This window comes from Uloborus diversus, chromosome 9 (genome assembly GCF_026930045.1).
Source record: "Uloborus diversus isolate 005 chromosome 9, Udiv.v.3.1, whole genome shotgun sequence".
Lineage (NCBI taxonomy): Eukaryota > Metazoa > Arthropoda > Arachnida > Araneae > Uloboridae > Uloborus > Uloborus diversus.
The window spans coordinates 133,851,308-133,864,554 of NC_072739.1; the positions used below are offsets into that span (position 1 = coordinate 133,851,308).

Genomic DNA, 13,247 nt, shown 5'->3' on the forward strand with positions numbered 1-13,247 from the left:
CGAGCGAATAACACCGTTAAAAAACAGTCAAATTGCTTGTAACCGTAAACATAAAATATAAATTTTCACAAAATATACATTTAAAAGTGTTTTCTAAGCATCAAAGTGTCTCACTCTAACCAGTTTCTCATCGCAAATTTTGTTGCAAACAAAGACTTTATTCATTAAGTTTGTCGATATTTTGCTGCCCTTCATTTGAATTTAGATTATTTGGCATCAGTTACCAACATTACGTAAGAATGGTTTTGGTTCTAAATCTGAACTCATGTTTCGTTGTAGTGTCAGTTTAATATTTAATTTTATTTGATGTATTAGATATAAATTTATAAATGTACTAAGGGACACACACACACAGAGTGAATCTAGAAAAGAGCATGATATAGCTCCTACCTGAAACTAACTTTAAAACTAAAAAAATTGATTGATACTTAATTTGTTGAATTTTATATATTATTTCATTTCTTATTTCCACTTTTCTTTATATCAAGATGAATATATTCTTAGTGCGAGAGACGGTGATATTAACTATTTCATAAAATAAAAACAAGGAACCCTAAAATATTTCTGATATTGTTTTTAATTATGTTGGAAAGTGAAGTAATCACAAAACTAATCAGTGTTTACTAATGACAAAAGTACTTTAGTCATTTATTTATTTATTTATTTTTTTGAGTTTTGGATGTGGTTAAAGTAGAAACTGATAAAAATGATTACTAGACTATAGATTAAGAAGTATTTAATTTATGTATTCATATTATATAAAATGAATTCTTTACTGTAATATTTCAAAACTCGGGTGCCCACACCCCTAAGGCAAAGGCGCACCTCCCCCCGCCCTAAGTATCTCGAAAAGAGTAACTTCCCCACCCCCAAAAGAGAACCCCCCCCCCCCCCCCGAAAATTTCAATGCTGCATTCTGACATATTGTGGGATGGTTTTATTGGTAACCATGTAGTGATAATTGTAGTTGAGATTAGTCCTATTGGTAAATTTATAATCATAGTTGAAACAAAGTTCAGAGTGGGGTGAAAAACATTTATGTTGTTTGAAAATTTTGTTGATTTGTGTTTAACCTCTCAAGGTGGCTAATAACTCGGCAGTAATAGTGCACATAGGCGGATTTAGGACGGAGTTCCTGGGGGGGGGGGGGGCAGGATTTTTTTAGCAACATTTTAATTCCCCCCCCCCCCCCCATGTTTTGGTCTGTTTTCCCGTGATGCATATGTCTATGCTTTGCTTTTTTGTGTGTCGTTTTCATTACTGTGTGTTTTCATGCTGTCCTTTTTGAATTGACCTTAAGAGAGGTGACTGGTATCAAGAGAGTGACACAAGGCTCCCTTTTAAGTGGGATATAGAATATCTCCAAATTTAGCGGGTCCGGAGGTTTCTCCCCCGAAGGAAATTTTGTAAAATGGATATGAAATTCTGCATTCTGAAGCCTTATAAGGATTAATTGGATAGACAAAAATCTCGGGGAAAACATAGACAAATATTTTTTTTAAAAATAGTTTTATGATTTAAATGTGCTTTATGATGTAAGTTAATACTTTAAAAGAAATGCTGAAATTAGTTTTTTCAAGCACTTTCCATTTTTTATGGAACTAATCATGCAATTTTTTACGAGTTAGGGGCCCACTTCAAAGCAGTGGCCCAAAGCTATAGCTTGTTTACCTTATAAGCAAATCCGGCCCTATATGTAATTCACTCTTACCTGCAGATCTTTGTAATTTTTAAGCAAAATTCGTCAGTTTTTACGGTTAAAGGAATTTTACGATTCAACCAATCTGAACTTGTGAATTCAGAAGGCTCTTCAAAATCTTTCGTCTGTAACAACACAAAATATCTAGTTTTTGAAATCACGCAAATTGAAAATAAACATTCTAAAAAGAAAGAAAACAAATCATAACAAGTAGATCGTTCTGTTAGCGCAAATGGGGGTGGGGGGTTCCCTTTTTTTAGGTTCTAATTTAAAAATAATTGTCAATTATTATAAGTGTTGCAGCTGAATGCATAGCTCGTTTAGCCTATATTTTTATTTTTATACTTGCCCAAATGGTTTTCAGTCCAAAATAGTAAATTTAGGCATATTTTCAGCACCCCAGTGACAGCTGACTATTTGTATTTAATGTTCTTTTTTTTTCTTTTCTCCCATCATAAAAGGACATTCGCTATTCTCTTCATTTTCATTGAACTATTCAAAAAAGAAAAAAATAATTATTTTGTTTTAAGATTTTGGACGATGTGTTGTTACTATTTAAAGTCTTCTCAAAACTGAGGGGCATTGCTCCCTATGTAACCCCTCCTATAAATCCACCCATGCCCTTCTGAACTAGTCAAAAGAAAAAATAATGATTTTTTAAAAATTTTTTGGAAGATATGTTGTTGCTACATAAAGTCCTCCCAAAACTGGGGAGGCATCGCCCACCTCTGCCCCCCCCCTTAAATCCGCCCATGAAGTGCAACATGCTTTTCAATGTTTACCGACTTACAAAACAACACAAGGTATATAAATGGCATAAAGAAAGAAAATCACACTCGGGGAATCGATGGGAGTAGAACCCACAACCTTCAGCATAGAAAATGATTCTTCTGCCGCAGAAACCCATGAGAAATGAAATATTTTTGTTTTCATAAACATTTTTAATGTTATATTCTCCACCTATCATATTTTCAGGCCAGTCATTTAGGTGAGCAGAGGAGGGGGTAAATACCCATACAGTGTAGTTTTGTACAGTAACGTATTTCGTTGGTTTTTTTCCAATGAAATGTATTGAATGTAATCTCCTGGTCCATTCTAAATGATGGGGCCTCATACTTTAAAAACATGTGAAAGGCTTTGTTTAAGAGTTTAATGTAAAAAAGAAAAATAATGAGTTAATGTCATCAAAACTCGATATTTCATTGCAATTTTGCATTTAGGTGCTTTAGAGTTGTTTCTTTTTGAAAATATGTACATATTTATTATTATTTTTCAACATGTTTTTTTGTTTTCCTTTTTAGTTTATGACTCTACCCAAAGAATTTCTGAATTTTGCCTTCATCTTTTAATGGAAATATTTTTGAAGTAAACTGTTCACCATTTACAAGGATTTTCTGACTTGAAAGTAAGATTTTTGATACTTTTTAAAATCTAGTGTTAAAATATTATTTAGTATTAAAAGATCTGTAATTGAGCCAGTAGCATAATTAATGTGGCACAGTAGCAGGAATGGTCTGAAGGGTGGAACTTTGAAATATCGTATTCAACACAAAATAATGACCCTAAATGTATTCGATACTTGGGCAGTTCTCAAAAGGTGGGAACAAAAAAGTTAACTTTGAGCAATTTCAAAAATTTTCGAATTTGACATCAATTTTGATTTTATTCTATAGTATGCATACCTAGAACACAATATATGAACATGAAAAGACAGCAGGTATTTGTAAAAATTGTTAATTAGCAAATTAAATCAGCAATCTGTAGGTAACAGATTTTGGACATTGTTTTCCTGTAGGTAACGGATTTTGGACATCATCATAACGTAAGTTTAACCATTTTTGACAATTGTTAATCTGATTTTTAACTTTTCCAATGAATTTTTATTTACTACTTTTTAAATTTTGCAATTTAATAATAAAGAGGATATTAATGAAATACTTGAATGGCTATACATGCTGCTCCTTACATTTAATAAAGTTTTGGAATGATTTTGAAGAAATTGATGCAAGGTTAAAAAAAAGCTTCAAATTAAAAATAATACAATTGTAAAAAGTGACATCAGTTTTAATAATGAATATTTTTTCTAATGTCATTAGAATTAAAATGTCTAAAAAAATTATTGAAGAAAGAAATTCGTATTTCTATTTGGAGATCGTTAAATAATGTTTCCAAAAGAAAGAAAAGAAAAAAAAATTCTAAAATAATAAAAGCGGCGGGGAAAAAAAAATAGCTAGTGCAGGTGATAAAGTCGCCAAAACTGGTGCAGCTGACGATTAACTACATTTGTCAAACTGGAATCCCCCTCTGGTAACCTTTAGCTTATCGTATACTGTGTTGTCGCTAACGGAGGTTTGCTTGGCGATTTTCGCGCAAAATGGCTTTCGTTCGATCATAACCAGCTATGTTTCTACTGTAATTTATGTATTGTTCAATGTGTAACGTATTAATTATGCAAAATACCAATGGATTAAAGAAGAGAACATCATAATAATCTTTTTTATTGATGTTAGAAGACAGTGGATTATAAAAAAATTATAAATAAACGGACAGAATTATCGGCGTCAAGATCGTAACGCCATTTGGACATCTCACATGTACGTTTAAAAAAAACTATTTTTCTTCTAAGATACTGCATAAAAGCTTATGAAAACACTTTTAAACAATTAAAAATTGATTCCGAGGCTCGATAAACACCTTTAAAATGAAAACATCATATACTTAGTTCTCAAAAAATAGCATTGTAAAGATCGTAAATTTTGGACATGCATCAAATTTCAAACTTACTATTTTCTAAAATCGTTTACAAAGTGAATAATCTGTCTTTACTTTTGTTATTTGTGTAAAGTATTAACAAAAAATTATTCAGTGTAAGATTCATACCTTTAAATTTTTTTTGAAACGTATGGAAATAATTTTAAAAAAATTTTCTTTAATGGTACATTTGCTCAGTTAACGTTTTGGTATGTCCAAAATTGCGCCTTTTAGCAAAGAAAATATTTTTTTAAGGGCATTTAAAGAGCATTTTTTCCATAATTTATGTCAATTCTTGTCTCTATACAGTATTATAATTTAACTCAAAAATTTTTGAGTTAATTAAAATGAAAGTTATTTGGTGTTGAAGCTTCAAAGTTGAGGTCTGTGTTTGCTCCCACCTTTTGAGAACTGCCCACTTATGAAACTAGAAATGTATTTTGCAGGGCCATATCCAGAGGGAGGCGCCCTCCCCCCGAAACCCGAAATGTTTTGCAATGTAAAACAGAAGAAAGTTTCCCCCCCCCTTCTTATTCCAGAAAGGAAAATAACAAAGCTTTTAATTCTTTATTGTGTAACTATTAAAGGAGTGAAATTTTGAAGAAATGCAGACTGCGCAGTTCTAATTCTCATTAGCTGCAAAGCATACTTGAAATTTAGGCACTTATTAGGACTTCCTGATCTCTTTCCAGTTCAATTCAGGACCGTCCTGAACCAAGTCAGGCCCCTGGTCAGTTTGGCAGACTTCTCCTCCTCCCCCAAAACTCTTATAAAACTTACAGTATGCCAATTTTGGGACTCCCCAAAGGTTGGCTCCTAGTTTCCAATTAGGCTAGTGTGATTACCTAAATCAGTTCCTTGATATCCTGTGAAAAAATACAAAGATCACGGTTCTCGGGTTTTTGCTGCATATTTTTCAAGATAAATTTTGTGAACTCAACTATTATACAAATACAAATACAAAAGTGACAACCAGCAACAGGCTCTGGGCCCAGCTAGACTGGTCCTAGTCAATTTACAAAACAGCTGAATCATGTCCCCTCGGTCTCTTCTTTGCTCAAGACTGTACATTTTTAGCCTTCTAAGCCTGGAATCATAGTCTAAGTGGGAAAGTCCATTTATTAGCCTTGTAGCCCGCCTTTGAACTCTTTCCAATACATTAATGTCTTTCTTAAGATAAGGAGACCAAAACTGAACAGCATATTCCAAATGGGGTCTTACCAAACTTCTATATAAGGGCAGAACTTCTTTAGATTTATTTGAAATAGATCTATTGATAAACCCAGGCACCTTATTGGTTTTGTTGCTAGCAATGCTGCACTGTTGGCTAAACTTTAAATCCTGACTTATTAAGACCCCCAGATCAGTAACTTTGTCTGCCTGACTAATGACTGAACCTTGCAAATAATAACTTGTACACTTGTTTCCATGCCCTAAATGTAGCACTTGACATTTCCCAACATTAACAGCCATACCCCATTTATCAGCCCACTCCGTAATATGATCTAGATCCTCTTGCAGCTGATTTGCTTGTTCATCATTTTCTACAGTCGCCATAACTTTGACATCATCAGCAAAACAATTCATGTTCCCAGAAATATTTTTGTGAATATCGTTCATAAAGACAATGAACAAAACAGGCCCTAACACTGATCCTTGAGGAACCCCGCTTAAGACTTCACTCCAATTAGAATAATTTCCCCTTACAACTACTCTTTGTTTCCTTCCGGTCAGCCAGTTTTTTACCCAAATGAAAGTTTTCCCTCCTATTCCTATATCAGCTAATTTGCTAAGTAGAGCAACATGCGGTACCTTATCGAAAGCTTTTTGAAAATCAATGTAAACAACATCTACAGGCTTCTTATTGTCCAAAGCCATGGTAACTTTGTCATAGAAATGTAATAAATTAGTTGCACAAGATTTACCTTTCCTGAGACCGTACTGAAAACTAGTCAATAGATTATTAGTCTCTAGAAAATTTACTATCTTAATTTTCATCAATGTTTCAAAAATTTTGCAAACCACCGAAGTTAGACTCACAGGTCTATAATTTCCCGCACTCCCTTTAGACCCTTTCTTGAAGAGCGGTGTAATGCTAGCCAGCTTCCAGTCCTCTGGCACTGTAACCGAATTATAAGAAGCATTGAAAATGTTTGCGATTACATCTGCTAATTCCTCTGCACATTCAACTAAAATTTTCGGATAAATATTATCTGGCCCCGGAGCCTTAGTCTCTTTAATTTTTTTCAAATGAAGTAAAACGTCATCCCTGGAAAATACAAAGTCCTCAAGCTGTACTATAGTTTGTGTCTTGTTGGTGTCAACTGTTAAGATACAGTTATCGTTAAAAGCACTCGAAAAAAAGTTATTAAGAACATTAGCAATATCACTATCGTCCTGAATTAAAATTCCGTGCTCATCAACCAGTGGCCCAATATGACTATTTCGAACTTTCCCCGAATTAGCGTATGCGAAAAACCTCTTGGGATTCCTGTTTATGTTATCTGCCAGTCTTTGCTCCAACTCTCTTTTCTGAATCCGTACCAAATACTTAAATTTATGCCTTGCCTTACAATATTGGAGCCTATCTGCACTGTGACCTGTTTCTTTAAACCTATGAAAAACAGCTTGCTTGTAATTTAGAGCGTCTTTAGTTTCCCTGGAGAACCACATTGGCCAAATTTTAGTGTTGACACCCTTTCTCCTAAAAGGAACATAATCCCTAACCGTATTCGCTAGATTTTCCTTAAACTCTGCCCATTGAAGATTCACATAGCTATTTTTTGTTTGCCTATTTTAATTCATATTTTTGTAATCTCAATTACCCCCATAAAAGGCCTCAAAATAGATTTTTATATCTATTTTTCAAAAATTTTCCCGGGAGAGAAACCCCTGTACCCCCTAAAATTATGGATATTCAACATCACCTTTAAAGGGCCACTCTCCTGTTAACTTTCTCACTATAATTTTAATTAATAATAATAAGAAATAAAAATAAAAACAGCGGAGATCGTTAAAAAATGAGACAAAAACGTGTGTGTGTGTGTGCTAATACAATGTGCGAAAAGAGAAACCGGACCCCTCCCGAAAAGAAATTCTGGATATGGCCTTGGTATTTTGTTATTTCATATATTTCTTAATGTTTTATGTGTTCAGTTTTTGTTCTGACACTGCTTTGATCATTAAAAAAAAAAAAAAAATCATTGTTGTGTAATATTTTTTTTTCTGAAAAGGAAATTTGTATTAGGAATTGGGCAAATTAAAAAAAAAAACAAGATGCTAATTATTATAGACCACCATATTTTTTCATATCAGTTGGAAAATTGGTACATTTCTCTTATTATTCTTTGCTCTGGTCTTTATATCTTAAAATTGTACTCCAATCGTTACATTCTACCAATTTTGGATTTAATGATACCTATACAATCACACAATTAGGTTTTATAACACTAGTAGGTTGTATGTGGGGAAATTTATTTGTGAGTTATCAGTGTGTGTCTTCCTTTTAACAGAAATGGACTAGAAATTTCAGAATTCCTTATGAGTAGTTGTTTATTTTTCATACCTGTAAACACTTGCGGTTCAAAAAATTATATCTTTCATACAAAATGTAATTCTGGAAACTAAGAGTGGTTGAGAATTGCAATGAGGAAATTAATAAATGCAGAAAATTTTCATTTCTGTTATGATGGATTTCCAGGTCTGCTATGTCAAATACTTTCAGTGAAGGAAAATAATATGCAATTAATCAATTGCAATCGTCAAAAAAAAAAAAAAAAATGCTCATACTGTTGTACCCGTTTATAGCAAAGCATTCTGGAGGCTTATTTGCAATCTTTATCTCTTAGGGGGAGAAGGGTAATGATTAACTGAATGTAAATAAATACTTAGCACATACAAAATAGATATTTAGGTATTCCTGTTTCTTTTCCTCCCCCCCCCCTCTCCATTATGAAGACATCAAACTTTCCTAGATCCCTGAAACCTGTCTTTTAGATCTACAGTACTTACTGCTCAAAATACATTTTTTTATAAGCCTTTTCAAAATACAACTCTATTGTGACTTTAAAATGTGTCTTCGGAGCAAAAATCTGAATTTTTTCCCTAATCAGTTTTCTATACTTTGAACTTCTTGTTTGTAAGCTAGGGAAATTAGCAAGAAAACAATTTTACGTATCATTTCAATTTTAAAAAGTTAATATTTTTTTTAGGATCGTATAACTGCATAAAAATCATCTCAAAATTACGTCTGCATCTAAATTGTCTTTATTAAGTTCATCAAAAATTATTCCCTCAATATCTGCTTCAGTAAAAATCCTCAGAACCTTCTCTTCATGTAGTATGGGCCAACTTAATTATTTTGTTTTTGGGTAAGAAAAATGCTTTAACAACATGTTTAATTGCATTTTTGTTCCTGTAAATTTTAAGTCAAAATTAGATATTTCTAACTGGATGCGTTACTAAGGAAGATATTTCAACCGATAGAATGAGATTAAAATAACTACTATTAGGGTGTCCAAAAAAAATCGGTTTTTTCAAGTTCTGCACCCTCTTATATTTTTTCTTTTAGGTTTCCTTTTAGCCTCCCCTTGAAATTTTCTCAGGGGTGGTTATGCCCAAATAGGGGGTTTATACCAAAGATAATTAGAAAGAATCCCCGCACCTCCCTCTTCTTAACATTATTGGATATAATGTTTGCGTTTTTAGGGTTTCAATTTTGAAAAATGGGGGGGGGGGGGGAGATTGCACCTGAGCCCTTAATATTACAAAAGACAGTTAAAATGCTTTTCTAAGATTACAAATCAGAAAATTTTCCTTTAATGGGCCCTCAAATCTCTCCTCCCTCTAACATCATCAAAAATCGTCTAAAACTGCTACCTTAGAGCTACAATTTCGAAAAATATGCAGGGGAGTGCCACCGAACCTCTTCTCCCCTAACATTACCAGAGATCGTCTAAAATGTTTTTAAGACTACAAATTCAAAAACTTTTTCGGAGCTGAAACCCCCGGGCCCCTTTACTTTGGAGTTAATATTATACTTACGGTTGGTTCATATCGGCTTCTTCTTAAAACAGAAGTCCTATACAGTCGTCTCAGAAACTAACAATACTGATTACAGGAATACCACTTTGAGGCGATGATATATGCACACGTTTGTTAAGAAAAGAGGAAAATTATTGGGAAAGTTACAGCTTTTGTGTTCAACTTGTGTCGCCTAGTGAAAATTCCTAAAAAATGCTCTGGTTAAAAGGTAGGCTACATTGATATTAAAAAAATTCTAAAATTTCCAAAGCATCATATTTTTCCAAATGGCCCACTCCGAAAATTCTGTTTGGATCTACCCCTGGAGAAGTTATACTGTTTTCTTCAGATAATTGTTAAGCGCTGTACCTGGAGGGGATAATAAGCACATTTTTACATTCAAGCTAATGCAGAAAATGTATTTATTTTAGGAATTCAAAATATTTTAATGCAAACTGATGAAAGGATTAACAAATTACTGGAATTTGACATCATGTGAACATGACTTTTGACTTTATAATTAATTTTAAATTTGAAAATAATGAATGTTGAGAAGTTCTGATATTCAGCTGCTAAATTTTCAGGATTTAAATTTCAGGATTTAAAGTTTAGCCAACAGTGCAGCATTGCTAGCAACAAAGCCAATAAGATGCTTGGGTTTATCAATAGATCTACTTCAAATAAATCTAAAAAAGTTCTTCTGCCCTTATATAGAAGTTTGGTAAGACCCTATTTGGAGTATGCTGTTCAGTTTTGGTCTCCTTATCTTAAGAAAGACATTAATGTATTGGAAAGGGTTCAAAGGCGAGCTACAAGGCTAATAAATGGACTTTCTCACTTAGACTATGATTCCAGGCTTAGAAGGCTAAAAATGTAGTCTTGAGCAAAGAAGAGACCGAGGGGACATGATTCAGTTGTTTAAATTTATTAAAATGAAAGATGTTATGGGGCTGAAGTTTAGCACTGAAAACAGGACAAGGGGTCATTGTTTTAAGCTATTTAAATCTCAGGCTAACATGGATATTAGGAAAAATTATTATTTTAGCAGGGTAGTGGAACCTTGGAACAGTTTACCGGAAGAGGTGGTGATGAGCAAGGGAGTAGATAGTTTTAAGAGGGCCATTGATCTTCACTGGGGATTGTAAATTGACTAGGACCAGTCTAGCTGGGCCCAGAGCCTGTTGCTGGTCGTCACTTTTGTATTTGTATTAATATTTGGTATCAGGTTTCAGACACATGCTGAATAGTAGTCTTTGGCTGGGAAGAAATGGCAGTCTTTTTTTCTTTGAATACTATATATTTTCTTGCAAAAGCTTTGAATAAGTACCAAGTTCTTTGTTGCTCATCATGTACTCTAACCTATATTTTCATAACAATATTATTTTCTCGATTCTTTTCAGTTTCTCTTAACTTTTTATTGCTTAGTTTCTTCATTTTCTTCCTTTCCTTAATCTTTTGTTTCTTCATTTTCTTTCCAGAATATGTATTGAAAATTTTAAATTAAAAAAATAATGAATTCAAATTATGAAACTCGAAGTAAAAGGCAAAAAGATGGAGGCAAAAAGACTTATACCAAGAAAAAATCATGTTCAAAATTTAATAAACAACGTAAACAAAAACCTGCCCAGAAACAGCAACGTTTGTGTTTGAAACGTGTAGAATCTGCTTCTGGATATCTTACTTCGCAGAGACTTACCAATAAAGTAGGTTTGTACACTAAAGGAAAAATATCGAACTCTATTTCACGTATAGAAAAAACTCTTCCAAATGAAATTAAAGCTCGTGCTGACCAAGATCTACACAGAATCCTTAAAATTCAAAATGGTCGCAAAAACTTCTGTAAATCTGATTATCCCTCTGTTAAATCTAATGAAATTGTTTCAATTGCTGATTCAAACACCAGCTGTCCTTCTGTGAGATCATTGTCACCTGTAAATAGCTTTCATAGTAAAGCTTGGAAACAGAAACTTGAAAAATCTGTGGGTCCTGTAAACCAATGTTCTGTCTTATCATCTGTTCTCATTCCCTCTAAAGATGCTTCACCATTAAGTGACGATTATTTACAGGTACAAGAAACGATAACCAGTAAGTTGTATCCTTCGATTTCAAGTGCGAATTTCAAAATATTTCCAAACCTTTCAATCGCTGATAAACTTAAACAAGATTTAAATCAGATTATAAAAGCACAAGATGTTGTTGAAATAAACTATCCTCAGATGCCCGCACCTTCAATTGCCTGCGTGTCTTCTCCGGCTGATGCAAATGCTGAACCAAAAGTCGATGATGATTTCAAACTGAATCCAATTCTGACTCAGGTCAGTTCTTCTGTTCAAGATATGTCAAAACTGTTCCCGACATTCACTCCGAGCTCGAGTTCTGAAGAATCTTCAGGTTTCGAACCTGCGGCATCGTTTCTGAAGGAATCTGCGGATGAATTATCACAAGATGGAACTCACTCCAACCTTTCATCGTTCGAAAAAACTCGGATTTTAGTCACTAATGTTCAACGTAAAACAAACTCGCAACATAGTTCTTACGAAAAAAGTCGGATTTTAGTTCCCAGTACTCCAGCATGCGATGAGGATTCTCCTGCATGGAGATATATAGTATCACCTGTTAGATTTAGTGCAAATTTGCCTGTCTCGCCAAAATTTTTTAGACAGAAAATGTATTAGTGTTCTGGGTGAAAATTTTGCTAAGAAATATGCATGTCCAATAAAGAAAAGCAATAGGTTCATTTCCTAAATTTTGAAAGTATGTTTTTCTGAAAGAGCATGCTTAAAAACATGGGATTTGACCGTTTTTTTAAATAATTTGACTAAGTTTACTATTTTGAAAAAATTATTTAAGTCAGTGCACAGACTCAATTTCATTTTTTATGCTTTTGCACATGACATCACAAATGATGAACTGCCATTCGCTGTTGCATTCCGCGCAAAGAGTAATATTTAATTCGCTTCTTTACTCACATGTATGGCAACGATATGGTTGATAACAAGCGTAGAGCGCAATATTAAATTTGCTTCTTGATTATCATAACGTGGAATCGTGGTAGAGAACAAGAGTAAGCGTTCAGTGCACCAATGGAATACGCACCTAAGTTCATCATTTGTGACGTAATAAAGACCACGCCTTGTTTGAAAAATCAGACATTTTAAAAAATTAATTAAAAAATAACTGTTGGGAAAATGAAAGTATTTTCTGGGTCCATGTTATTTTTTTTGCTCATTCTATCAACTTCAGTGACTAAAAGTAGTACTTTTGACTGAAGGAAACCACCCCATTGGCCAACGTAATTGTTAGCAATTGTTCAACGTACGTTAGAATACTAAATTAATTTGATTAATCACCTAATGTTTTTTTTAACTAACTCATTATACTTGAAAACAATGCAAAGATGCTGTGTATAAATTGCAATGAAAACTACCTGCACATGTTTTGTATTACAAGTCACCCTTTCTTCAACGCAAGGAAAAGAACATGTATACTATGCATTTATGATGCAAAAGCAGCTAACATAGCTCTTTCCTTTACATATATTTATTTGGTCAAAAAGTTTCCCATCTAATCATTATGCTACAGTATAGCAGTTAAAAATAAAAATATTGATTTAAAAAAAAAAACTTTGAAACTATGATGGAAACATAAGTGAAGGAACAAATAAAAAAGTTAAGGGCGTAAAACTTTTAAAATCCTTTTGTCTTTTTTAATACTGCAGTGCAGAGAATGTAATTCAGAATATAAGCATGCAAGGAACTTTTCTGTTAAAGGTACG

At 33.3% G+C, this 13,247-nt stretch overlaps 1 protein-coding gene across 3 annotated transcripts in view; it reads left to right on the top strand.

Annotated features, from left to right (window-relative positions):
- The first annotated feature begins 238 nt into the window (after positions 1-238).
- LOC129229568 (endonuclease III-like protein 1) overlaps positions 239-13,247 on the top strand; it is a 29,519-nt gene continuing 16,510 nt past the window's right edge. For 2 of the 3 annotated variants that reach the window (XM_054863899.1, XM_054863897.1), the window contains exons 1-2: positions 239-280; positions 3,001-3,104. The gene's annotated coding sequence lies outside the window, so the exon portion shown is untranslated. The remainder of the gene's footprint in view (positions 281-3,000; positions 3,105-13,247) is intronic. The other variant, XM_054863898.1, reaches the window with a different exon arrangement.